The sequence below is a fragment of the Clupea harengus genome, unplaced genomic scaffold (assembly GCF_900700415.2).
Source record: "Clupea harengus unplaced genomic scaffold, Ch_v2.0.2, whole genome shotgun sequence".
NCBI classification, from domain to species: domain Eukaryota; kingdom Metazoa; phylum Chordata; class Actinopteri; order Clupeiformes; family Clupeidae; genus Clupea; species Clupea harengus.
The window spans coordinates 22,242-49,599 of NW_024879715.1; the positions used below are offsets into that span (position 1 = coordinate 22,242).

General features: G+C 41.8%; 1 long non-coding RNA gene across 2 annotated transcripts; it reads left to right on the forward strand.

The window, feature by feature from the left end:
• The first annotated feature begins 2,781 nt into the window (after positions 1-2,781).
• On the forward strand, positions 2,782-26,472 carry LOC122129971. 2 transcript variants are annotated; one of them, XR_006151825.1, is made up of 3 exons: positions 2,782-2,957; positions 3,174-3,289; positions 26,426-26,472. It is a non-coding gene; the product is annotated as an uncharacterized LOC122129971 (long non-coding RNA). The 2 variants fall into 2 exon arrangements; XR_006151824.1 differs by lacking the exon at positions 26,426-26,472 and adding an exon at positions 4,808-4,864.
• Positions 26,473-27,358: the final 886 nt, after the last annotated feature.

Here is a 27,358-nt window from a genome sequence, read left to right on the forward strand (position 1 = left end):
TGTATGTGCAAAAGCTGTATAATTTCCCAAGCATCATTAAACTATTGACCAATAATGTTCAGAAGACATTTACAAAGAGATGTATCGATACGTGGAATCTGTGACCCATGAGGTTGTGGCTGTGAATGTTTAGCGCTGATAAGGTGACACGGTGACAGTGCTTGGTTACAGTCCCTTCTTAACTTCCTCATGATACTAAGAGTCTGTGAAGGTGAAGGTGAAGTCTTACTCAGTGTGTGATCGCTAAGCTGACACATCTCTCATTAGCGCACATTAATCATTATTATACTAGTGTCAGAATGGACCATGTCTATGGGAATATGAATGTGCCTGCAGTCAGGATGGACAGTAAGTAACATCAGATTTGACTCTTGCAACCAGCTGTTAAAGATTAAACATGGTACAAATACTGTTCATAGTCTATCGTGTATATCTTGTAATATTTGTTACTGTATTTCAGCTGTAGGAAGCAAAAATGATTCATTTGATGAGGTAAATATGTAGTTATTAATTCATTAATTGATGAGTTTTATTTCACACAGTGTCTGGCTCCAGGCTCCCTGAGGCCACAGATCCTCCGTGTGCCGGTGGCGGAGAAGGAGAAGTTTCCAAGTCCAGAAGGGTTGCGCTGCTTCCTTTGGCTCTTGGCCTCAGCCTCGGCCTGCTTTTCACCCTTCCAGCTCTTGCTGCAGTGGTACACCTCTGTGAGTTTTAAATTCAAATTCAAATTCAAAAGTGCCTTATTCACATGACAAATAGAATTCAGTTGTTGTCGCTACAGTATTTGTTGAAGCTCTTTTAACAACAGTTCATGATTAAGGGGTTGGGTTTGGTTAAGGAGATGTTCAGTGAACAATTAGAAAGATTGAACTTGAATTTCAACAAACCATCTGTGAAGTCTCTTGAGGCGGACTGTCCAAACCCAGTGGTGTGAATATCTCTGCCTGTTCACCTCAGAGCTGTTTATTTCCGCTCTGGTCGATCTTATCTTGCCCCTGTGTCTGGCATACTTCTTAACTTCAGTTCGTTTTCACATTACAGAAAGCATTTGAATAAATGGCAAAAGAGATATAAAATACATCTTCATATGTAATGTAATGATCCGTAATTAATACAACATTTCTGAACGAAATGAATTCTGAATTCTGAATATGCCTGTGCCTTTATGACGTATAATGCATGGATTTCCTGTATGGTATAGTGTAACACATGCTTGATTCTGATCGCTAAATGATTGCATTGTATGCATACTTTGGTAGATACCAGTGAACAAGCAAAGCTTCATCTGATGGAAAAACTGCACAGGAATCTGTCAGCAACCTTGAATACCACCGGTGAGTTTGCTGGACACTACTGCTTTTCCTGTCTTTTTTGTATTATTATTTGGATGACAGTGACCTTGTATAACATGCCATAGTGATAGAAGGTGAACTGAACTGAAAGTTCACTGTAAAGTCTCTGGAGGCGGACTGTCCAAACCCAGTGGTGTGAATATCTCTGCCTGTTCAGCTCAGAGCTGATTATTTTCGCTCTTATCAGTCTTATCTTGCCCCTGTGTCTGGCATACTTCCTCCCCTCAGTTCTTTTTCACATTACAGGAAGTGTTTCAATAAATGTCAAAAGAGATGTGAAATACATCTTTATATGTAATGTAACGATCTATAATTAATACAACATTTCTGAATATCAGCAGAGTTGTAATATGCCTGTGCCTTTGTGATGTATAATGCATGGATTTCCTGTATGGCGTAACACATGCACAATTCTGACCCCTAAATGATTGCATTGTATGCATACTTAGATACCAATGAACAAGCAAAGCTTCATCTGATGGAAAAACTGCACAGGAATCTGTCAGCAACCTTGAATACCACCGGTGAGTTTGCTGGACACTACTGCTTTTCCTGTCTTTTGTGTATCATTATTTGGATGACAGTGACCTTGTATAACATGCCGTAAAGATAGAAGGTGAACTGAACTGAAAGTTTTGTCCACTTGCAATGTCACACTCTCCAACTGCCATGGTCTTTTTTATAGACTTAATTGCAGGGGTAGAGGACCTGCTTATCAAGCACAAACATTTGTTGACCCTCCAGATGTCTTCTGATGGTAAGTTACAAATAACATTCCACCTTTCCACCTTGAACTTTCCTTGAATTTTAACAAACCATCTGTGAAGTCTCTTGAGGCCGACTGTACAAACCCAGTGGTGTGAATATCTCTGCCTGTTCACCTCAAAGCTGTTTATTTTTGCTCTGGTCAATCTTATCTTGCCCCTGTGTCTGGCATACTTCTTACGGTGGAAACCCATGACACCGTTATGAGCGACGCGATATTTAAATCCCATGCATTTCAATGGGAGCCAAGCCATTGTGACGTAGACCACCGTTTTGGGCGAAGCGACCGATAAAAGTTGGGAAATGTTGAATCCTATGCAAATGAGGAGCGATTTTTCCCGGCAGCGGCCAATCAGATTGTTTGGTGTCGTCTCTGGCGGTTTGAAAATGATATTTCCACACGCTACAACACGCCCACTCAAAGCGATGGAAGCGTATCGTGTCGCTGTCATGGGTTTGCACCGTTAACCTCAGTTCTTTTTCACATTACAGGAAGATTTAAATAAATGTCGAAAGAGATGTGAATTTAAGAAGGGAACTTTTAGCGACAGTTGCTGACTTGTACTTTCATTAAATGCAAACAGCATGGTGTTTGACATGATGTTACACAGTACTCTAAAGGCTGCATTGGTGAAACATGGTGACAGCACTACCCACTGATCAGTGTGGTCATGTGTGTTTGTAGCCACCTCTGGTTGTAGGGTCTGTCCTGATGGGTGGGCTCACAACAGTGGGAAGTGCTACCTCTTCTCCTCCACTAGGAAGACCTGGAATCAGAGTCGAGATCACTGCATCACATTAGGGGGGCATCTGGCCATTGTGAACAGTCAAGAGGAACAGGTGAAGTAAAAGAGTGTTTTATTCCTTATTGCACCCTATGCATTTTTTCAGAACAAATGTTTTAAGTTGTAGATTTTATGAAGAACTTGGAATAAACTTCCTATAGCGTGATTAACATATCAAAGTTTACTTTAGTGAAAGTGTAGTCTCTTATTTTTATTTATTTGAGTACATTTTATATACTCCTGAATAAATATCTGTGATCTCTCCCATTAGAATTTTCTATCCCAAAGTGCCATTGAGGTTTTCTACTGGATGGGACTGAGTGATCTGGAGACAGAGGGACAGTGGATTTGGGTGGACAGCACACCTCTCAGTGAGACTGGAGCCGTGTAAGACATGCCTCATACGTTCTCAACACAACCACATCACACTTACTTATATGTGTCAATAGTCTACATACTGTTTCATGTACAATGATGTAAACATGCAGTGATGCATTCAAATGTATCGATCTGGTTGTGCTGTTCAGCAGTGAATAGAGGCGCTGCTACTGTCCTGCTATTCTCATGTTTACACTTGTAAGCACAACAAACTTGTGCTTGTCAGTAGGGCTGCAACTAACGATTATTTTGGTAATCGATTAATCTATCGACAATTTTTTCGATTAATCGACTAATCTAACGATTATTTCCCATATCAAATTAAAATAACGACACAAAATGTTGGAATTTTAATTTCAAATGTATTTGAGTAACAAATGTAATCATCATAATACATACATTAAATAGTAATACAAAGTATAAAGTGCAAATATGCTTTTAAAAGTAAAGAGAAAGTGCAAATAAAGTTTTAAAAGTAACTCAAATTAGCAATCAAGCCTCTGCAAGTGCAAAATAACGCAAGAATAACTGGGCTGCAAGTGACATTCAAATTCAACTTATGAAATATTTTTTTCCACAATCTTTTGCTTGAAGAATGCTAAGTGGAGGAGGTTAACTATTCAGAACAAACGAAAATACAGGTTACTCTGATTCACTACATTGCACTTAACATAACTGAAATAGCGTTAGCAAGCATCCTCCATGAGACGTTCTGTTTTCCAACATGTAAACTTAAACCTTACTATAAGTTATAGATATATCATATATGTTTATGATAATTGCTGCTAGACACTCACTGTTCTTGTGCTCCCAAAGCTCATTCTCTTTGAAATACTGGAATAGTGCTTCTTTAACTACTAATAATTGACCATCATTGAGAAAAATGACAACTTTTCTGTTAGCCATATCTCATATGCAGCAGCTACTAAAGCTAGCTTTGTTTATTGTTTCCATGGTAACATGAGCCCTCTCAGAATAATTCGCTTTTCAGTCGGCCATTTCTGATATGCAGCACATGAAGGTACGAGAACAGAGGGCAAAGAAAACGGTGCATGATTTGTATGCTAGGCTATTTCTCAATGATGGTCAATTATTATTAGTTAAAGATGCACTATTTCACACTTCCTATAGTGCATTGCAATGCCGAATGAAAATCACCGGTAGCTCTGCTCGCGTCTGCCAAAAAAAAAAAAAAAATGTAATTTTTAAAAAATATATATTTTATGACGCGTCGACAATAAAAATCATCGTCGACAATTTTTCACAATCGACGTCGTCGATTTCGTCGACTAATCGTTGCAGCTCTACTTGTCAGTCAGACGCAGCACAAAGGCTATGATGGCTGTAGGTTTGACACAGAACAGCCTTACTCCATTGCAGATGCAGAATTGTGTTTGTGCTGCTGCCCCTTCTTCAGTGAACTTAGAGACAGACAGATATGTAGTATAACTGTTCATCATCTTCCATACAGAGCATGTCTACATCATGGTGCATTGTGTTCACTCCATCCACCCTGTTTGCTCTCAGATTCTGGAAGAAAGGGCCTGATGGACAGTATGAACCAGATAACTGGAAGGAGGAAGACCCTTCTGGGGAGCACTGTGCACTTTTCACCAAATCTGGAGACTGGCTTGACAACTCCTGCAAGAAGCTGCATACATTTGTTTGCGAGACAGTAGCCACCGATTAGACTGGATTAGATTGAATATTCAGCTGCTACAAAAAAAATATTTTCATTAAATGTAGTTATTGCTTCACTATGGTTGTAGGAACCACTTTCCAGACCAACAAAGGTTTATGCGTGTTCTTCTTTCTGTGCTTTGCTGAAATGCAATATTTTATTAAAGGACCCTATCTTGGTAAATGTAATTAATCTGACTCCACTCAATGTCTTTCTTTTAATGCTATATTGCTACCCGATTCAGACGGTATGCGTTGCGTTGACGAAAGACGGTGGGCATGTCGTTGTGTTGATAACGGAGACGTTTATAGTGACATTGACAGGTCAACAACCAAACACGCCGCTAGCGAGCTGTTTACCTTGTCGTTAGTTACCTTGCTAACATTAGATAGCTGGCTCAGACGCTGTGCAAATCGCCTCAGAGGTATTCATCAGCTACAATAATGGGGTTTTTACATTGTACAGTGTCTATTTCTAAAAAAATCTAAGCAAAAAAGTCAAACAAACTAACAAACTGCTGACTTTGACATGAGGTTTTGACAAAAGGCTGCATCGGTAAAACATAGTGACAGCACTACCCACTGATCAGTGTTGTCATGTGTGCTGCCTCTTCTCCTCCGGTGGAAACACACCAGTTAGTATGCTAGCAAGCTTTTATGAGTTATAACTGTGCTATTTTGATAGTTAGCTTTCTAGTTTTAAACTAAACTTCTCTACTGTTGCTTTACCTTTGGCTACATTTGTTGTGTGCCCTACACTTGACACAGTCCTGAAAGAAATAGACAATACTTAATGAAAGATAGCGCCCTCTAGCTACAGAGATGGAGATATTCCACACTTGCTTTGACATTAGAATACCTCTTTTTCAGAGGCACTAGAAATACACTACAGGGACCTCTACGGGAGAAATGCAGAGTGCATAAACAAAACAAGAATATATAAATGTTCTCCCTTCATCCTTTCATCAACATCAACTCATTTATGTAGCACACATGGCTTTATTAAAAAAGAACCAACGTCACCTCATCACCTCATGAAAGCTCTCTGTCTCTCGCATGTCTGGTGGATTAATGAATTGTTTGGTGACGTTTATTATATAGATTTTCAGAATCAGAATAATTTTGAATGAGTTTTGTGGAATTAGTGGAATTTGTTTTCGGTACAGCATGGTAAGATCAGTTAAATGATGTCAGTGATCAGACAGGCATCACATTAGAACAGTGATTAGCACAGCAGGCAGTATTCACAGATGCAACAAGACAGAATTTCACAAGGCAATATGCACACAGGAGAAATCACAGATGCCCCACACAAAACACACAGACGATTCTTCCACGAGTGGAGATTAGAGTGCAAAGCGACCTACAAGGATGTATATACATTTTAAATCTACACTGATGGCACACTCTGTGCTTTGCTGAAATGCAATATTTTGTTAAAGGACCCTATCTTGGTAAACGTAATTAATCTGACTCCACTCAATTTAGGATCTCAGCCTTAGTCCCTGTTCTTTTAATGTTATATTACTACCCGTTACAGTCATGGACGGATTAAGAAACCACGGGCCCCTGGGCCTGGACATGCTAAAGCCCCCCCCCCCCTCCGCGAAAAAAAAAACACGCATGCAGGAGAGGCTGAATGGGCTGGCTATCCTGTCCATTGAAAAATCAGATCATGCATCACCACTTTTATGTTTGAAAGGCGTCGTTTAGCAGGTGTAACCTACTGTGCCTGCTTGTAGGTCTTGACTGTCAGATTCTGCGCCTAAACTAGCTATATCGTATCGTCTCATCACATGATCAAATAGAGACTTGACATTGGACAAGATAGGCTACACATTACCCAGCAATCATCATTGCATATCTGTACATGACAAAAATAACAAAGAAAATAAGAAATTATTCATTTAATTGAATCAGTTTTTTAATAGTTTCTATAGTGTATGTACGATAAGCATATCTTTTTGTTATAGATTGCTACTGACGATTTCCCCCTAAAAATGATGAAAACCATGACAAAGACAGGTTTGCCATTTTGAGGGAATATATAGCATAGGGTATCCTTGGCAGTCCCAAAAAAGTCATGCATGATCACTGTCACAGTAATCCAGCTTTTTCTAACACAGCACAGGTACACTGAATTAAAGCCATTAGCAAATGAATAAAATACACCTTTTTCAACCACAAATAAGAGATACATAACAGCGACTTCACGCAGAGGCTCTGGCCTAGGGGCCCCCTGAGCTCATGGGCCCCTGGGCCTGGGCCCGGTAGGCCCGTTCGTTAATCCATCCCTGGTTACAGTGGATTCAGACGGTATGCGTTGAGTTGACGGATGACGGCGGGCATGTCGTTGTGTTGATAACGGAGACGTTTATAGTGAGATTGACAGGTCAACAACTGGTACAACAACAGTACTCAAAAGGCTTCATCGGTAAAACATAGTGACAGCACTCCCCAGTGATCAGTGTTGTCATGTGTGCTGCCTCTTCTCCTCCACTAGAAAGACCTAGAATCAGATATGGTGTGATAATGGACAATGGTGTGTATAAGAAAAGTGGATCCATGCTGTGTGTCACACAGTGTTAAAGGGTTGGGTGCCCTAAAGCTCTATGCCTACGACGTGTGTGTGTGTGGTGTGTGTGTGTGTGTGTGTGTGTGTGTGTGTGTTTGTGTGTGTGTGTGTTAAAGGGTTGGGTGCCCTAAAGCTCTATGCCTGTGATGCCCAAATAGTCGTCATGTTTGGTGACGTCAGTGACCGTGGTTACATGGATTCGAATAACTGCCTTAGTCGGACTGAAATCGCATTATCCGTTTCATGTAAGCACCTTAGTCGGATCGTAGTCGGACCGCACATAGTCGGACTAACACCCCTGGATAACTCGATCCGATCCAGTTGATAGTTCGACTATTGCGGCATGTAACGGTGAATTGGATAAGGAACTGGACTTTGCGTCTTTGCGCATGCTTGAGATCCCGCCGCCCTCCTCCCTCCCTCCCTGCCAGGTCGTGACCCGGAAGACGAAAGAGACGATACGTTGTCTCAACTGTACATACTAACATACTTTATGAATATCCTGCAGACTGTCTCACAAGCTTATTCTTGTTGACTATGAACAAACATAACAGAAGAGGTCCGAAGATATGAGTACCTTTACAACCCCTCCTTAAAAACGTATAAGGACGTTCAAATTACGATACTTATGTGGTGCCAGTGTTGACAAAAACGTTGACTGCGACTGTTTGGACAGAACGCGCTAATTCACCGAACAAATACTTTCATATTAATTTCCCACCACTTGTTAGTCATGTCATCCATTCATATCGATGTGAATCAATCAATACTAATACATCTTTAACTGTGATGTGTTTTGTTTCATTTCACAACGTATTACTGTATAATCAACGATAGCAGGTGCCCGCTTGTAAACAGTCCACATTTTATTGCTTAAAACACACAGCAGTACTGTCAAATCAGAAAGCAAATCAGCTGTCAAAGGGCTGTTACCTGACCAAATACCTTTCAAACTCGGTGATAGTATTCACAACTAATTTGTTCTTCATTCTATCAAATATGATGAAGTGTGGTCCGCGACGGCCACAAGTAAATTATTGCGACATTTCTAACATACAACTCAGAACGAAGAGAACACAGCCAGTAGTAGCCTAATCTAATAAAGAGTTGCCTAATCTATTAACAAGGTCATGGATTGGTGGCTTAAGACAGGAACTATGAAAAGAAAATTAAATGAGAAAGCCTCTAACATAGACAAGGAGAAAGTGGTTCAGCCTTATTTGGGAATTATCTCGCCGCGGAGTTGCATTCAAAACACTGTGTTTTTCTCCCGCTGAGACAGCAAGATGATAACTAGGCTATATTCTGTGTTGTGTGACGTTGGATAATGACAGCTCTTAATTATGAAAAGTTGACTACTAGGATGGCTGTATTAATGCCAGTGGGCTAGCCTACTGTTGGTAGTGAAATACTGCGGTCAGTATGCGCATCGTTGTGTTTTGTGATGTCTGTCTGAGTGTGTGATGGGAGTATGAGGCTGTGAGCGAACTATAGTTTGTAACATAACCAAGTCACGCATGGAGCAGGGTTCCAGATGCTTTGCCTTGCGCATTGTCATATCTATAACTAGCCTACTGGTACGTTACAAAAGGAGAGCCCACCCGCGAAATCATGTGTGCGCTAACAATTGTCTGGCGCCAGGTCTTGGTAGGAGGCATGTTGTTCCGGGGATATTTAGTTAAATGGTCCGCGAATTTTTTTTTATTGGCTAAGTGGTCCTTGGTCTGAAAAAGTTTGAGAAACACTGCTTTATAGACAATAACGATCATACACTCCCATTGCACTCAAACAACCACACTCAAACGAGGAGATATTGTATCAATTAGCCTATTAAGTACTGTATTTATTGATTGCAAAGAGTTCAACGTTACAGGCAACATAACTTTGCTCCGGTCGCTAAATCTGATATATCCGTGTGCATCATCGCTCTCCCTCTCTCTCTCTGCCACACCCACCCTGTAAACCTACGTGTTTATACATTATAGAAGCAAGGACCATTTATATTTGTAACAAATCACGGAAGCGTGGTATATTTGTTATGGCTTTTTATTAAACACTAAAACACAACACACTGTCACAATGGCACGGGCTTTATGCCCTGGTGCAAGTTACCACGAACAGACTGTGCTACCGTCACCCACCTGTATAAGGTCTGTCCCAACACAGAACAACGACATGTAATTAGAACGGTAAGGAACATATAGGGAACGTCGTTGAGCTAGTGCATCACATGGAGTATAACATTATGCGCCCGCTGCACGGCATTACGGGCGCGACTATGCCGGCACGTTAAATATGCTGGTTTAAAGTTAATGGCTTGTGAAATCAGCTGTCACTCGGCTATTACTGACCCAATACCTGTCAAACTCGGTCATAGTATTCACAACTAATTCGTCCTTCATTCTATCAAATTATGATGAAATTTGGTATTGTACCCGTGAGGCAAGCCTGAGTTAAGTTCTGTTCGGTTATCTGGCGCTGAAAAAACCCACGAATAAGTAGCCTACTGTCAAATCAGAAAGCAAATCAGCTGTCACTCGGCTATTACCTGACCAATACCTGTCAAAACTCGGGTCATAGAAAAATATCATGAATGCATATTTATTTACAATGGGGAAACTATAAAATCGGAGTACGGACAACTAATGCCCAGCGTTGACGATGCAGATATAGAGCTGGAAACAGCTAAATGAGCTACAGCCCAAATGCAGTGAGCTTTATCAAGCCCTGGAAAGTTCGGCACATTTGCCCGTTTCCACAGCGTCTGCTGAGCGGTCATTCAGTACAATGGGGCGTCTTAAGACATATCTTACGAAGTACGATGACTGACAAAAGACTGACTGGACTTGCTCTCATGAATATTCACACAGATTTGGGAAATCGACAGCGAAGAAGTACTAAAACCAATTTGATGCAACTGGCAGAAGGGCAATGCGTTTTGGCTGTAACCCATTATTTGCGCGCGTGTGTGTGTGTGTGAATGTGCATGCGTTTCTCTCGCCTTTTATCTTTCACCTTTGAATAATGTAACTTATAAACACGTTGGCCCAGCAGAAACAAACAAACAACGCGATGGACAACCCAAGAGGCAACACGCATTTCTGGACCGATGAACAGACGCGATTCATGCTCAATCAACTGTTGTTGTTGGTAGTGGTGAAGAGGTCAAGCGGAAATGGCTGTATCACCACTAGTTGTAATGAAAACAGCGCCACCTATCGTATCGGATATGACATGCTTTCGGCCAATGATTCGATTTATTCACTGCCATGTATATTGGGATAATAGCACCTACCCTCGAAAGAAAGCATAGTCCGACTAAGCAAAGATTCGAATTATACCATCATGTAAACACACTGAGTATTTCCTTATAACACCAGGCATCTGCACAAGTTCATTCTCACTCGTTAATTGAACTCTTGAGCTGACTCTCAATAACACACCGACTAGCTGTGTGATAATGGACCAAGACAATGGGAATGATAGTAAGTAATTTCAGGTAGCACTCATTAATTTGCTTATGCTTAGGGAAAACTGAATGGATTAGCTTTAGCATTTAGAGAATTATTAGTTTTTTAATTAGACACTCTTTATTAACCAATTTCATTAACTGCTCTGAATAGGTGGCTGAACATGATTTAAATGAAGTGTATATGCCACATAAAAATGGAACACATTTTCAGTTTCAGACATTATTTGATTAGATTAGATTTTGCTCAAGTTATCACTTCTTTGGCTGAGATTTAATTTTATTTTATTTACAGATGAAGGAAACGTCTCCATATCTAGAGGACTTCTTCTGTCCTGGATTTCTCTTAGCGTCGGCCTGCTGGCTGGTTCTGTTGCCGTGCTCCTCCTCTGTGAGTTTCTGATCATGTTCACCTATTCCCTCATAACTCTTTTCTGTCCACTTTTGTCACCTTTGTTGTGATAGTATACTATGGTGAGTCTCTGTGACGGAGTGAAATATGCGCCGTCAATTACACTGACAAGTGCTACAGGCGGAATATGTGCGTGTTGGGAAGGGGGCGTGGCGACGGCGGTTAGTGATCTTCCCTGATAACTGCACATATTTAAGTGTTATAGGCAGAATATCTGTGCAGGGGGAGGGGGAATGGCGGCGGCGGTTACAAACACGCACGCGCGTGCAGGCACATCAATGGGCCGCAAATTACTTTCTAGTCAGAATGGTGGTCCCTGGGACAAAACCAGTGGAAAACCCCTGGTTTAGATGATTGATTGATGAATGATGGTTAACTCCTGGGAGGAGGAGTTAAAGGAAATATAACCTGCATCCAGGGAATGGCAGGGGAGTTGAGTTTGGACCTCTGACGTGAGAGGATACCTGTTGCTTTTGAGAATGAAGCTGTTATTGCTAGTCAGTACAAGTAGTATTTTCTTTGTTTGTTGGTAGTTTGTTTTGAAAAAGTTATTAGTGTTCAATGTTAAAGTTCGTCTGTCTGTCACCTGCCGGCAGCTTAAAATAAATCTGCAACCCTTTTTGGGCTTATTGAAACACGTTATCCTGGTTACTGCCTCTGCCGCTCAACAACCTACTTCACAGTCTTTGTGCATATTCGCTCAGGTCCACAGGCTTTCCCACAATGCTTAATCTGGAATTAAGATGAAAGGGGCCTCTAGTCAGCAGTGAAAAGTTCCTCTCTCAGCCTTCAATGTGTGTGTGTGTGTGTGTGGGTGTGTGTGTGTGTGTGTGTGTGTGTGAAAGACAAAGAGAGAGACAGAACCCTGTGACTGAAACCCCAAGTGGTTGCTTTAATTACATGATGGCACAGACCCCCAGGTAGCAGGTGCATACAGTGGCTGATATTTTACTTTCACATCAATAAAATTCCCTAAAGTATTTGACAGCATTTCACAGTAAACTGCCATGATCTTTACTGTCAGGTGTTGTTGCCAGTAAGCTCTGAGTAGGGCGTACACCTGATATGAATGTAGGTGAGGTGATCCTGCATGGCTACATTCTTTACGTTGGATGTCATGAAACTGCCTAAACTGCATGTTGATAAACCAGCTTCTCGTGACAAAGACTTTACTCTTTGTTTCGAACGGGTGCTATTCACGAAAGGCAGAGAAAAAGCTAAGAGATTCAGAGCTGCTCCATGGACCACCACTCTCGATTTGAATGAGATGTCTGCAAGATTGAATACAACTTCAGTTAATCACACTCGGATTCTGACTCTGATTGAATATTAACTCTAAGAACAAATGTTTTTCGCTATAACATTAACACAAGTAAACAACCGAAGAGGGGCTTCAATATATTGAGAGTAAAGCATATTAAAAGAAAGGGATACCATTATACTCTAAAATGTGACCCGGGGTCTCCTGCGGTAGAGGAGCATTTAAGCTAATTTAATGATGTACATATAATAACTACATTCATTTTAAGAAGTATTTGAATTCTGAACAGATACAACCATTCCCTCGTTAAGTTCTTATAACTCTGTAGAGGTGATCAGACCTGTTAAGCAAGTTATCCTGTGGAGAATTAATTGTTTGTACTGAAACAATGCCAACCTCAAACCCACGCCTAGTTTCAGCTTGAGTAGTCTACTTAGAAGTATTAAAAGGTCCATGTTTATAACTTCTCCACTCCCCCATCTAAGCCATGTTTTCAGCCTTGTACATTTGACTGGTCACATAACCATGCTGTTCTTGGCTGGGATGAGGTGTGTCGAGTGTGAGGCAAAACAAACCTCATGACCTCACCATAACAACAGAAAGTGCAGAGAAAGTAGAAATTCACTAAACAGATTTGGTTTCATACAAACAGAGGCAAGAAACTTGTGTGAGGCAAATGAAACCTCATGACCTAACCATAGAAACAGAGGCAAGAAACTTGGACTAATAGCAGTAAAACCAGGAGTGAGACTGACTGAATGAAGTGTTAATTGTTTATAGACACTGAAGAGCAGTATTGTATGAGGTACTGTGAACATGCTTCATCGATGATTGTGCAATATTGTTTAATGATGTCAGGTTTTGCATATGGCCAGGGGTGTCTAAAGTCAGGGAATGGTGTTGCATCAATGTTGATTGAAAAGGAAGGTTGTAAAGGATTGAAGAGGACAGCAGAGAATATATGGAATCGCATGGGTGAGGTCATCTATAATTTTGGCATAGAAAGACATGGAGTTTGTCAGAAAGCTATGAAGGAAAAGCCAGGCTGAACCACGTCAAGACGACAGGTTGAAATAGAAAGGCTAATCGAAGAGAGGAGGCAGCTAATTAAGCAATGGAAATGAGCTGATGATGATGAACAGAGAGAAGGTATTAGTGTTCTGCAGGTATGGTTTTAAGATGTTGTGAGCTGTTGTGAATGGACCTTGCTGTTGTTGAGTATTTTTGATAGTGAGAGGTTTGGCTAATGTGGGAAGTCCCCAACCTGTCCCCAATACCTGTGTAATAATCTGGGATGAGATGTGATTAATAGCTGTGTAATAATCTGCAGGGATGAGATGTGATTAATACCTGTGTAATAATCTGGGATGAGATGTGATTAATACCTGTGTAATAATCTGAAATGAGATGTGATTAATAGCTGTGTAATAATCTGGGATGAGATGTGATTAATAGCTGTGTAATAATCTGGGATGAGATGTGATTAATAGCTGTGTAATAATCTGGGATGAGATGTGATTAATAGCTGTGTAATAATCTGGGATGAGATGTGATTAGTAGCTGTGTAATAATCTGGGATGAGATGTGATTAATAGCTGTGTAATAATCTGGGATGATAAATAGCTGTATGTAGGTAAAGTCTGTTTTTACTTTGTTGTTGTTGTTGTTGAGTAGTTCATCTCCATGGTACAACTCTATGTCTGATCCACAGGTCCACAGGTTTCATCACAATGCTTAAATAAATAATGTAAAGTATGTGTTTTTTGGCAGATTCCAATGCACAGACTAAGCTTGACGTGATAGGAGGAATTCACAAGGATTTGTCAGCAAGCTTGAATAGAACTGGTAAGTTTGGCTGGATACTGTAAATTAATACATTTAATGTAACTAAAACATAGCTACCCATATGGAAAAAGTCTGTTCATTTTTTTTTATAGAATATCTGTTAATGGTGTGTTAACACACATAATTGTTGAAGGGCATTATGCCATTTTAGTATGAAACGTAAGCTCATTACCAAAGATTTACCATGCAAGTATTGTACATGACAAGTGTGATTCCTAGTCCATCAGCATCAAATGCAAAGTTCAAGTTACATATTAATTTGCAATATGTCCCTTTGAGATGCGTACATGTGATGTGGCCTGCTGCACTATGACTAATGTTTTGTTCATTAACCAATTCAACTGGGGCTGCTGGGGAATTCCTACACCACTTCCTGAAATCATCTGTTTCAATGGTAAGTTCGAAAAAAACTATTATTTACGAAAATGTTACAAATTATACAAATATGTATATATATATAGTATGTAAACATAAAGTATTCCGGTGCCTTCCCAGATTAAATGTTAATCATAGAAAATGTATCCACTACTAGAACACGATGAACAAATAAGTTACCATGAAGATGCTTTATAAGGTGTTGTGTGTCTGAATTGAGGAAACATGCCACCACCAAAGTTAGAAATGCATATGAGCTGATGATGGACAGAGAGAAGGTATTAGTGTTCTGCAGGCAGCGGTAAGAGGTTGTGTGTTGTGCAAGGGCTGTATCGTCTTCCAGCCCTAATGGGGTACTTTAGCATGTCTCATGGTGATTGTATGGAAAAGAGGAACAGTTCAGAGGATGTGGGATTAGCGTACTGAGCAGGCCGTAATAGGGCCATTGTGGTCAGTAACAACCTTAGTCACTGAGGAGGCCTGTATGGTTTTAAGATGTTGTGAGCTGTTGTGAATGGACCTTGCTGTTGTTGAGTATTTTTGATAGTGAGAGGTTTGGCTACAGTAGGAAGTCCCCAACCAACAGTAGAAGGAATTTATCATCCTTTTCTGTGTCCAACTGGCACTCAAATGGGATGAGATGTGTTTACTAGCTGTGTAATAATCTGGGATGAGATGTGATTAATAGCTGTGTAATTATCTGGGATGAGATGTGATTAATAGCTGTGTAATAATCTGGGATGAGATGTGATTAGTAGCTGTATGTAGGTAAAGTCTCTGTTTTTACTTTGTTGTTGTTGTTGTGTAGTTCATCCCCATGGTACAACTCTATGTCTGATCCACAGGTCCACAGGTTTCATCACAATGCTTAAATAAATAATGTTTAGTATGTGTTCTTTGGCAGATTCCAATGAACGGACTACCCTTGACGGATAGGAGCAGTGGTCGAGAATGAGTCAGCAACCTTGAATATCATTGGTGAGTTTGGCTGGATACTGTAAATTAACACATTTAATGTATTTGCCTGCTGCACTATGACTAATGTTTTGTTCATTAACTAATTTAACTGGGGCTTGTTAGAAAAAAAATATATTTACGGAAAAGCGATACAAATATGCTAATATATATAGTCTGTAAATATAAAGTATTCCGCTGCATTCCCAGATTAAATGTTAATCATAGAAAATGTATCTTCTACAAGAACAAGATGAACAAATAAGTTACAGAACTTGAGCTACAGAAAAGGGAAGAAAAAGAAAAGGGAAGGGAAGTGACAAACAAAGAACACAACACATGTGGCCGTAACGGCCCCACCCGTAAAACAATGAATAAACGGTGAGTCACATACCATAAGACTAACAAGTTCACTCTGACTGTACCAATGTTTAATCATTGTACTCTTAAACAAAAATAGGGACCGCTTCTTACAAAAAGGTGTTAACTTAAAGTTAGAGGGGAATCAAAAAGCTTTCCGTTATAACAAACAAAGTGTAACAAGGTCTAAGTTCATTCAAAAAGGGCCAACGAAGCTGCTGCTACTAGATGCAAGGATAGCAGCCAAACAAACAGGTAGCCATACAAAGTGGGTCCCACTCCCACAAGACACAAAATGGCTACCACCATGAGGTGAACAAACAAAACCCAAACAAAAGTTACTGCATTTTCCCACAACCATACACAGCACCACAGGTGACCAACACTAAGTGGAGTGCAACAGACACAAACCAACAAGGGTCAAAACAAGTAGACCACATACAAAGTTGCTGTTATCCCAACAACAAGACCCAAGTGAAGTGAACTGCCACCACCACAACACAAAATGGACACCACGTGGTCTTCAACCACATACACAAGTTATTGTGATGGATTCAAGAAACCAGCAACACACAACGTGACCTTATGTAGTGGGTGTGGCCTTCCAATTCAAGATCCACTGATCTCTGGAGCGACCACCTCCCACAAAAAAAGGGCACAACACAACTGATTAGCTGCAATTCAAACACGTAAGAGCATCAACGCACAAGTGGCCCAACCAAACGTGGACTGCACCAACCACAACGCACAAATGGGTCACACAGTAGTCATCACTACAAACAAAATGTTGCCAGCTTACACCTAAACTGAAACCAAACAGTAGTCATCACTACAAACAAAATGTTGCCAGCTTACACCTAAGCTGCAACCAAACAGTGACCCAACAAATGTGGAGTGCAGTATCCACAACTCAAAGGTCACGCACCTGTTACAAACCAGCTGTACTGATATGCAACAAATGAAGAACAAGACAGAATGGGCTCGTGTCTAGGGGGTTTTAATAAACAAAAAGGCGATATAGAACAGAGAATTTCAGTAACAAAATAGAATGACGAGGAAGGCCCGAATAGCGTGGCGACACGCAGTTGAATGAGAGAGGCCTTCTGGACGGCGATCCCCGCCTTAAAACATATCGGGCTCCGCCCGCGGCTGACAGGCAACACCTGCACACAATTACAGCAGTAGGCAAAGTAACAGAAATAGAAACAAGGTAAAACAGCGACCCCTAAGGCAGGAGGACGTAACACCTCCCCAACAAGATGGTGACCATAGTCTCCATAATTAACTATGTACAGTGATTGCTTTGCACCACACCCACTGGCAGGGATGCGTGCGGCAGCACAATTTCAATAAACAAAAGTAATACAGCTATGCTGTAATGATTGTAACTCGAACACACAAGTACGGCTTTCATACTCACAACTCACAATGCAAGCATGCACACAGGCTCACAAAAATTGGTTATGAACACAATCAAACACACGAACACTCCCAGGCATACACAGACACATTCATGACGAAAACAAACAGAGAACCGTGACATACGATTATTCCCAATCGTAGACAGGTAGACAGTGCACTCCTCACCCTCAACCTTACAGGCGGGGAACACAACGGGATGTTGTTGCGCACCCTCAAGAACTGCAGGCTCAACAACCTGGGGAAACACGTTACCACCGCCAATATCGTTACCGAGTATAAATGTTACACCGGGAAGCGGAAAAGATTTCCGGACACCAACACGGACAGTGCCAGTGACCACATTGGAGTTCAACTCAATGCGATGAAGTGGGACCACAGTTGAGCCCATCTCAAAGCCTCGAACGAGTACCCTGGTGCCAGTCTTTGACTCGTTAGACAACGGTAAAATCCCCTCTGAAAGAAACGACAGTGCAGCGCCAGTATCGCGTAGAATGCGCACTGGGGCGAGATGTTTACCACCGGCTAGCGTTACAAAGCCGTCGCTCAGAAAAGGTTCATACCCCGTTTTAGAGTCGGTAGCAGACTGCACTACAGACGACGATGGATGCGACACACTTCTAATTAGCCCGACAGTTTTAGTTTGCTTCTTCTGCAACACTGGACACTCTACCACTAAATGACCAGGTTTCTTGCAGTAGAAACAAACCGCGTTGGTATCCCTAGAAGTCTGGGGCCTGTCGTTACGACCCGACTGAGAGTGCTCTGATTGCCTATCCCTGAAGAACATGCGATGGGTCAGAGCATACTCATCAGCCAGTACCGCCGCTTCCCGCACAGTGTTAGTCTGGCGCTCGTTAAGGTAGGTAGCTACCGGTGAAGGAAGACAGTTTTTAAACTCTTCTAATAGGATTAATTCCCGTAACTTCGCCTGGCTGTCTACCACCCTAGCAGAGCACCAGCGATCAAATAGCGTCTCCTTTTCACAGGCAAACTCCAGATAGGTCTGGCGATCGCCCTTCCTAAAACGCCTAAAGCGCTGTCTATACGCCTCTGGGACCAGTTCGTATGCCCACAAGATAGATGCCTTCACGAAGTCGTAGTCAGCACTCTGCTCGACGGACAGTGAAGCATACATTTCCTCAGCACGGCCAACTAACACGGACTGGATCAGCAGCGGCCAGACATCTTTAGGCCATTTCAAGGATAACGCCACTTTCTCAAAGTGCGGAAAATACCGCTCCACGTCTTTTTCTACAAATGGTGGAACCAGCCTAATATGCCTGCTCGCATCAAAGGAGCCAGTAGTTGCCAGATCAAGGTTATCAGTTCTAGCCTTGATCTCCAACTCCCTGAGCTGCAACTGATTTTTGGCAACCTTCAACCGGATGACTTCCCTCTCGTTATCCAACTCTTTTTCTCGGACAGAGAGCTCTTTTAGGCGCACCGCCTCCCTCATGTCGACCCGTGGCAAGATTCCCTTTTCGATAAGAAAAGGTAGCAACACAGATTTTATCGTGTGCTTCAAGCGCTTCTCAGTAGCAGATACCTCGATTTGAAATATATCCGCTACCTCCAGCAATTGATCTTTTGTGAGGCCATGGAATGCCTCCTCCTCCGGGTCGTCGGCAAATTCTTGCGACATGGTCACAACAAACAAACACAGAGTCGAACTGGCTGCAACAGGACGACAACTTCACAAAGTGGCCACCAAATTTCTTCAGAAAATGACCACTAGCTCTCTCAACTGTGCTGAAACACGCCCCTAACTTAACAGGGAGGTCTAAGGTTAGACGCACGAAATGGGCACTTAAACCCGGAAACCCTAGCAGCCCACTGAAGTCTAAACCTTTTCCTTCTCGACCTACCTGTAGCACTGCGATGGCGCAATGTAAACAACTAATCTCTAAAGCGACACACTAAACCAGAGGTCACCAACCCGTCGATCGCGATCGACGTGTCGATCTCAAAGACCTTCCTTGTCGATCTCCAACATTTTTTTTTTTTTAAATACAGAAAAAAAAAATTCTGAAGTGTCTTCTGAAATGTTTTCTTACACACTTCGGAAGACCAAAAGCCAGAAAAGATCTCCGCCTGATTCATGAACGCCAGCTATTTAAATCCGAGGATGTCCGTAGAGTTGATGTGAACGTAATCACCAACGATTTCTCACAAATGTAGCCCTTCCCACTAAATGCCCCTTCTAAAGCAGCTTGCACACTGCCCCGACAAACGCCAACATTCTCCAACAAACGCCAACAAACACCAACAGTTGGGTCAGCGTGCGGCAGTGGTCATTGTCGGGTACTGTCGGATTGGGTAAAGTTGCAGAATGTCTGCCCAATGTAGAGAGATTTCCAACATTCTGACAGCTCGTCTGACAGCTCGCAACTAGACTCAACTCGCGTGCATAACATCCTCGAGCTCTCTTGGATGTCATTGTTATGTTGGTTATCGGCCAGTTTGTTAAAAAAAACACGATATCATAAGTCTATTTATAGATTAGCTTACCCAAACGAACGGTTTTCCAGGCAGATATTTGTCTATTTTAACTTCTACGACTCGTTTAACACTGCAACGTGTTTCTAAATATTAATGTTAAAGGTGACACGTTACATGAGTACGTTTGCGCTTATGTTAGTTATCGGCCACTCCCACTTCATTCCAATTACCGCGTTGGTTTTCGAAATATTAATATGCACGCATACTGTCGTACTGTCGTCGTAAAATAGGCTGTGCAAATATTTAGGCACCCTAATCATTTTCATGATTTGAATACCTGTAACTACTCAATCCTGAATAATTGCAACACATAATTAGTCTGATAGTGTTAGAGCTTGTTAAGCCTTCAATTCCATAGAAAGGTGCATTCAATCATTAGAAAAACTATCTAAGGTAGCCAATTGCAAGATGTGCTTCCCTTGATTCTCCTCTGAAGAGTGGCAACATGGGGGCCTCAAAACAACTGTCAAATGATCTGAAAACAAAGATTGTCAGTGTTGTGTTGTAACTTCAGTTGATAAAAAAAGCAGTTCATATCCAGCCTGCTCATTGCAAATGTGTTTTTTCTTGTTCATATTGTGTGCGGTTAACAAATATTTTCCTTTTTATGTTGCACTGAAATTAAATAATTTAGTGTGTTCTTGGCCACATCAATTTGAAAGCTGGACCAAAGTGTTTAATTTCATTCAATTACAATTAGGCTAAATAAAAAGTTAAGTTGTAAGTACAGTCTGGAGTCTGGACAGTCTTTTTTTCTCAACGCCTCAATAGGTAGATCTTGCCTGTCACAAAGGCAGAGGTTGTGATCTTTGGCCAAAAAAGGTTGGTGACCACTGCACTAAACCGTACCTGTCAATGACTGTGTGGTTCGCGCTGCACCACAACCCCTACCAAAAAACAAAAAAGAAACACTGATCCCTCTCGCTGATCTTCAGTGGGTTCCCTGCCCGGTATTGATCCGTCAGCTCGTAGGGGCGCAGCAGACCAATTGCGTAGCCAAATGCCTCCCCTCGAAGACGCACACGACCAAGGATGACCACCAGAAAACAACAAACTAAAATAGGTAGGCAAAGTAGGCAAAGTAACAAAAATAGAAACAAGGTAAAACAGCGACCCCTAAGGCAGGAGGACGTAACACACCACAAGTCACTGCTCTGAATACTATTTCAAATGTACAGCTTCACAAGACAAAATGACCAAATAACAAGCAGAGTCACTGAAAGAAAACCCCGTTGCTGTGCAAAGTGCAAATTACTGGACTCAACCAGTAGAGAGGCACCCCAACCCGCCTAACAATATGGCTAACTAGCCTAGCTAGTCTTCAGTGGCGCCCTGGGAGGCTCCTTTAAACGTTGAGCTCTGTAAGCAGGCAGCAGGCCCAATACAAAGCCTACTGCCACACTCAGAAAACGTACCCACGTCCAGGTATACCACCAAAAATAAAAAAGGCAAAATAACAAAGTGGCAAAACTCTATTGTCTGCCCGACGGCTATCTAATTAGGATGCGCTCAAAACTCCAGGTCACTCAGGTAACTACCAGTCACAAGCACTAAACAAACAACAACAAATAATCCAACAAAAGATGACCACTACTCAACACAAAGGCCATTAGCTACACACAAAACCTTACACATCTACCTCATGGATGTTCTATCCCGGACAAGCCCCCAATTGTTACGCCCCAACTTTAGTGGCCCTATGGGCCAAACAAACATTCCACCACTGACTCAAAACAACTACCAAAAACACCTTTAAAAGTACCAAATCCATGGGATTTATTAATACATCATTTAACAACTACAAGACAAACATAGCTGTACAACAAAATCCCAGGTTAAGAGGCAGCAAGACCAGCAGTCCCCAAGCTAGAAGCCTCCCCTGCAGCAGGAAACTGGAGTCTTTATCTGCTGCTTGATCACCTGGCCAGGTGCATCTCATCTGGCAATCAGGGGAAACACAACCTGGGCAGAGCTACAGAAAAGGGAAGGAAAAAAAAAAAGGGAAGGGAAGTGACAAACAAAGAACACAACACATGTGGCCGTAACAACCATGGAGATGCTTTATAAGGTGTTGTGTGTCTGAGTTGAGGAAACATGCCACCACCTAAATCAGGTGTTCTGTTTGGGTGAACACAGAGGCAGATGAAATATGTAGAGTTACTAAACTGGAAATGATAAGCGTGTGAGATTTAGCCAAACTTATGTCATGGGATTTGTTAAATCATCATTTTGATGATTAAAATGGAACATACTTAGAGGAACTGTTTAAGACGTTATTCAATTTCTCCCATTTATGTAGAAACTGAGCTGAAAGTTTAGTTGACTTCTGCAATTTGTTTTTGATGTTATTTTTTATAGATTTTGCTGAAACGATAAACGCACTGATTTACAAGCACAATCATTTGGTGACCCTCCTACAGTCTATTCAGGGTAAGTTTCAAATAAAGATTATGTATTTAGTCAAATGACAAACAAGCATGTTGCACTGAGCACTAGCCATCTGGACAGAATATGCCTTGGTCGAAGCTGTATGACGTTGTTATATGCTTTTACGTCCATTACGGCACAAATATGCTAATATATATATATAGTATGTAAATATAAAGTATTCCACTGCATTCCCAGATTAAATATTAATCATAGAAAATGTATCCACTACTAGAACACAATGAACAAATAAGTTACCATGGAGATGCTTTACAAGGTGTTGTGTGTCTGAGTTGAGGAGTCAGGTGTTCTGTTTGGGAGAACACAGAGGCAGATGAAATATGTAGAGTTACTAAACTGGAAATGATAAGCGTGTGGGATTTAGCCATGTATTATTGAAGTATTCTTATTCAAACTTATGTCATGGGATTTGTTAAATCATCATTTTAATAATTAAAATGGAACATACTTTCAGGAAGTGTTTAAGACATTATTCAATTTCTCCCATTCATGTAGGTTCGGATTTTATTGCAATGGTAAAAGAAGTGGTTGTCAAGCAAAATTATTTGGCGACCGCCCTATGGTCTTTTAATGGTAAGTTTCAAATAAAGATTATGCATTTAGTCAAATGTGAAACAAGCATAGAAAGAACTTTCCATCTCCCCCAGAAATGTTTAAGAAGGGAACATTTAGTGACAATTGCTGACAGCATGCTGTTTGACATGATTTCACATAGTACTCAAAAGGCTGCATTGGTGTAACATATTGACAGCACTACCCACTGATCAGTGTTGACATGTGTGTTTGTAGCTGCCTCTGGTTGTAGGGTCTGTCCTCATGGGTGGGCTCACAACAGTGGGAAGTGCTACCTCTTCTCCTCCACTAGAAAGACCTGGAGTCAGAGTCGAGATCACTGCATCACATTAGGGGGGCATCTGGCCATTGTGAACAGTCAAGAGGAACAGGTGAAGTAATAGAGTGTTTATTCCGTTATCCTACATGTTTTCGGAACAAATGTTTTAAGATAAAGTTTTTATGACGAACTTGGAATACATTTTCCATAGCGTGATTAACATATCAAAGTATCCTTTAGTGAAAGTATAGTCTCTTATTTTTCTTTTTTTCACTAAAGGTATTATTTTAGTAAATTTGATATATATTTCTGAATATGTTCTTTTTAATTGGTACATGTTATAATTTTTTGTTTTGTAAAAAAGCATAGAGATGGTTTGGGCTTTTTCATGCAGTTATACCATTTAGGAATAAATATCTGTGATGTCTCCCATTAGAATTTTCTCTCCCAAAGGGCCATTGAGGATTTCTACTGGGTGGGACTGAGTGACCTGGAGACAGAGGGACAGTGGATTTGGGTGGACAGCACACCTCTCAGTGAGACTGGAGCAGTGTAAGACATGCCTCATAAGTTCTCAACACAACCACATTACACTTACTTATATGTGTCAATAGTCTACATACTGTTCCATGTACAATGATGTAAACATGCAGTGATGTGTTAAAATGTATCGATCAAGTTGTGCTGTTCAGCAGTGAATAGAGGCGCTGCTACTGTCCTGCTATTCTCATGTTTACACTTGTAAGCACAGCAAACTTGTGCTTGTCAGTCAGACGCAGCACAAAGACTATGATGGCTGTAGGTTTGACACAGAACAGCCTTACTGCCATTGCAGATGCAGAATTGTGTTTGTGCTGCTGCCCCTTCTTCAGTGAACTTAGAGACGAACAGATATGGATGGATGGATGGATGGATGGATGGATACTTTATTAATCCCGAGGGAAATTTAGGTCATCCAGTAGCTTATACACATACACAAATACACTTATACACTTATACACCTCACCGACATACATACATAAATCACATATACATACACATAGGGAGAACATATTCACACAGGGTGTTTCCAGGTACAGGAAAGGGTCTGACCCTATGGTACAGAGTGCAATGATTTTGACAGTGTCGGAGTCCAGGAGGAAAGTGAAAAGTGAAAAGTGATCTTGTGCTGCTGGTGTGGATAGTGCAAAAAAATATATAATGTTCTTGTGCTTGTGAGGATGGGTAGTGCAAGATAGTGGTCTTGTGCTTGTGTGTGTGTGTGTGTTTGGAAAGTGCAAAGAGCAAAGTGATAGTGCAGAATATGTAGGTGGTAAAATCTGTGCATGGGGCTGAGATGAGATGAGCAGAGGAGGGCAGACTGAGGTAGACTCATGCGGAGAAGTCCATCTCCCTCCCCCTCCCCTTCTGCGTGGCGTTAAAAATCTGAATGGCCCTGGGGACAAAGGACTTCCTCAGCCTGTCCGATGAGCATGACAGTGACAGGAGTCTGCCACTGAATATGTTCTTCTGTCTGTTGACAGTACTGTGTAGTGGGTGGTGGACATTGTCCAAGATAGTCAGCAACCTACTCAGGGTCCTTCTCTCCGCCACCGTTGTGAGGCAGTCCAGTTCGGTGCCCACAACAGCTCCCGCCTTCCTCACCAGCCTGTCCAGTCGCCCCGCATCCCTCTTCTTGATGCTGCCTCCCCAGCACACCACAGCATAAAAGAGGACGCTGGCAACCACCGACTGGTAAAACATGCGCAGGAGTTTGTTGCAGACATTGAAGGACCTCAACCTCCTAAGGAAGTAGAGACGGCTCTGACCCTTCTTGTAGATTGCATCAAACAAGCAGCTGTGGAGCGTGGCACAGGGCTTGAAGCTGGAGGGAGTGGGGCCACACTGGCTGTGATCAGAGCAGGGGGAGGGGTGGGGTGGTTGTGGCGTGAGGTGAGCAGTTAGCAGCAGCTGATGGGGGGGATGCAGGAATAGGTGTTAGACAGTCACTAACACCTGGAGCTGGGTTGTCAAACCTGTTGTAAAACTGGTTAAACTGGTTAAACTGGTTTGCTCTCACCACATCCCCCTCTACAGTGCTGCTGCTCTTCTTTCAGCCTGTGATGGTTTTCATGCCATCCCACACCTCTCTCATATTGTTCTCCTGCAGCTTCTGCTCCACCTTCCTTCTGTATGAGTCCTTTGCCTCTCTCAGCATGGTCTTCAGCTCTCCCTGTACGCGCTTCCTCTCTTCCTGGTCCCCCTATTTGAAAGCCCTCTTTTTCCTGTTGAGGAGATGCTTTACATTAGAGGTAATCCAGAGCTTGTTGTTAGGGAAGCAGCGCACCGTTTTAGTGGGAGCGACAATGTCCATACAGAAATTCAGGTAGTCCGTAGTGCAGTGTGTGACCCCTTCAATGTCCTCTCCAAAAGAGTCCTGCAGCACACTCCAGTCAGTTGACTCAAAGCAGTCCCTTAAGGGCATCCTTTGCCTCAGGAGACCATTTCCTGAAGGAGCGCGTGGTGGTTGGTTGCCTGCGCACTTTTGGTGTATATTTGGGTTGTAGGAAAACCAGATTGTGATCGGATTTCCCTAAGGGGGGAAGTGGTGTGTCTTTGTATGCATCCCTCACGTTAGCATACATTAGGTCAATTGTCCTGTTCTTTCTTGTTGGGCAAGACACAAACTGGTGAAAAGCAGGCAGAGTTGAGTCCAGGATAACATGATTAAAGTCCCCCGAGATTGCAATGAAGGCCTCAGGATGTTGAGTTTGGAGCCCAGCGATAACGAAGTAGATGGTGTCACACGCGACTTCGACCGTAGCTCGTGGAGGGATGTAAACACACACAACAATGGCGTGCGAGAATTCCCTGGGCATGTAATACGGATGGAGACTAACGGCTAACACTTCTATGTCTGGGCAACAGATGGTCTCTTTAACAATATGTAGTATAACTGTTCATCATCTTCCATATAGAGCATGTCTACATCATGGTGCATTGTGTTTAATCCATCCACCCTGTTTGTTCACAGATTCTGGGGGAAAAGGTCTGTAGGACAGGATGAACCAGATAACTGGAAGGAGGACGACCCTTCTGGGGAGAACTGTGCACTTTTCACCAACTCTGGACACTGGATGGACCGCCCCTGCAAGAATCTGCGTACATTTGTGTGTGAAACTATAGCCAACGATTAGATTGGATTAGATTGAATATTCAGCTGCTATATATGGAGGCTTTAAAAAAATATTTTCTTTAAATGTACAAAGGTTGGTTGTAAGGAACCACTTTCCAGACCACAAAGGTTTATGCGTGTTCTTCTTTCTGTGCTTTGCTGAAATGTAATATTTTATTAAAGGACCCTATCTTTAAAAACGTAATTAATCTGACCACTCAATTTAGAAAGTCAGCCTTTGTCCCTGTTCTTTTAATGCTATATTGCTACCTGATTCAGACGGTATGCGTTGTCTTAACTGATGACGGCTGGCATGTCGTTGTGTTGATAACGGAGACGTTTATAGTGAGATTGAGGTCAACAACCAATCATGTCGCCAGCGAGCTGTTAACCTTGTAGTTAGTTGCCTTTTTTTGTATTACTTTTATCATGATTGTAGTAATCCAAGAAGCCTATTGGAACATCAGGTTCTGATACGATGTTGATCATTATTACATTTAATTTTTTTACATTTAGTCGTTTAGCAGACGCTTTTATGCAAAGCGACTTACATATGTGCGACTTACAATGTAGACACATTTTACACTGATGGCACACTGCACATCAGGAGCAATTAGGGGTTCAGTGTCTTGCTCAAGGACGCTTCGACAGGGAATCGAACTAGCAACCTTCTGATTACTAATCTACTTCTCTATCTCCTGTACCACTGCCCCATTATTTTACTCCATATATTGCTCTTGCTAATTGCTTTTATTGATTTTATGTAAAGCACTTTGAACTGCATCTCTTGTA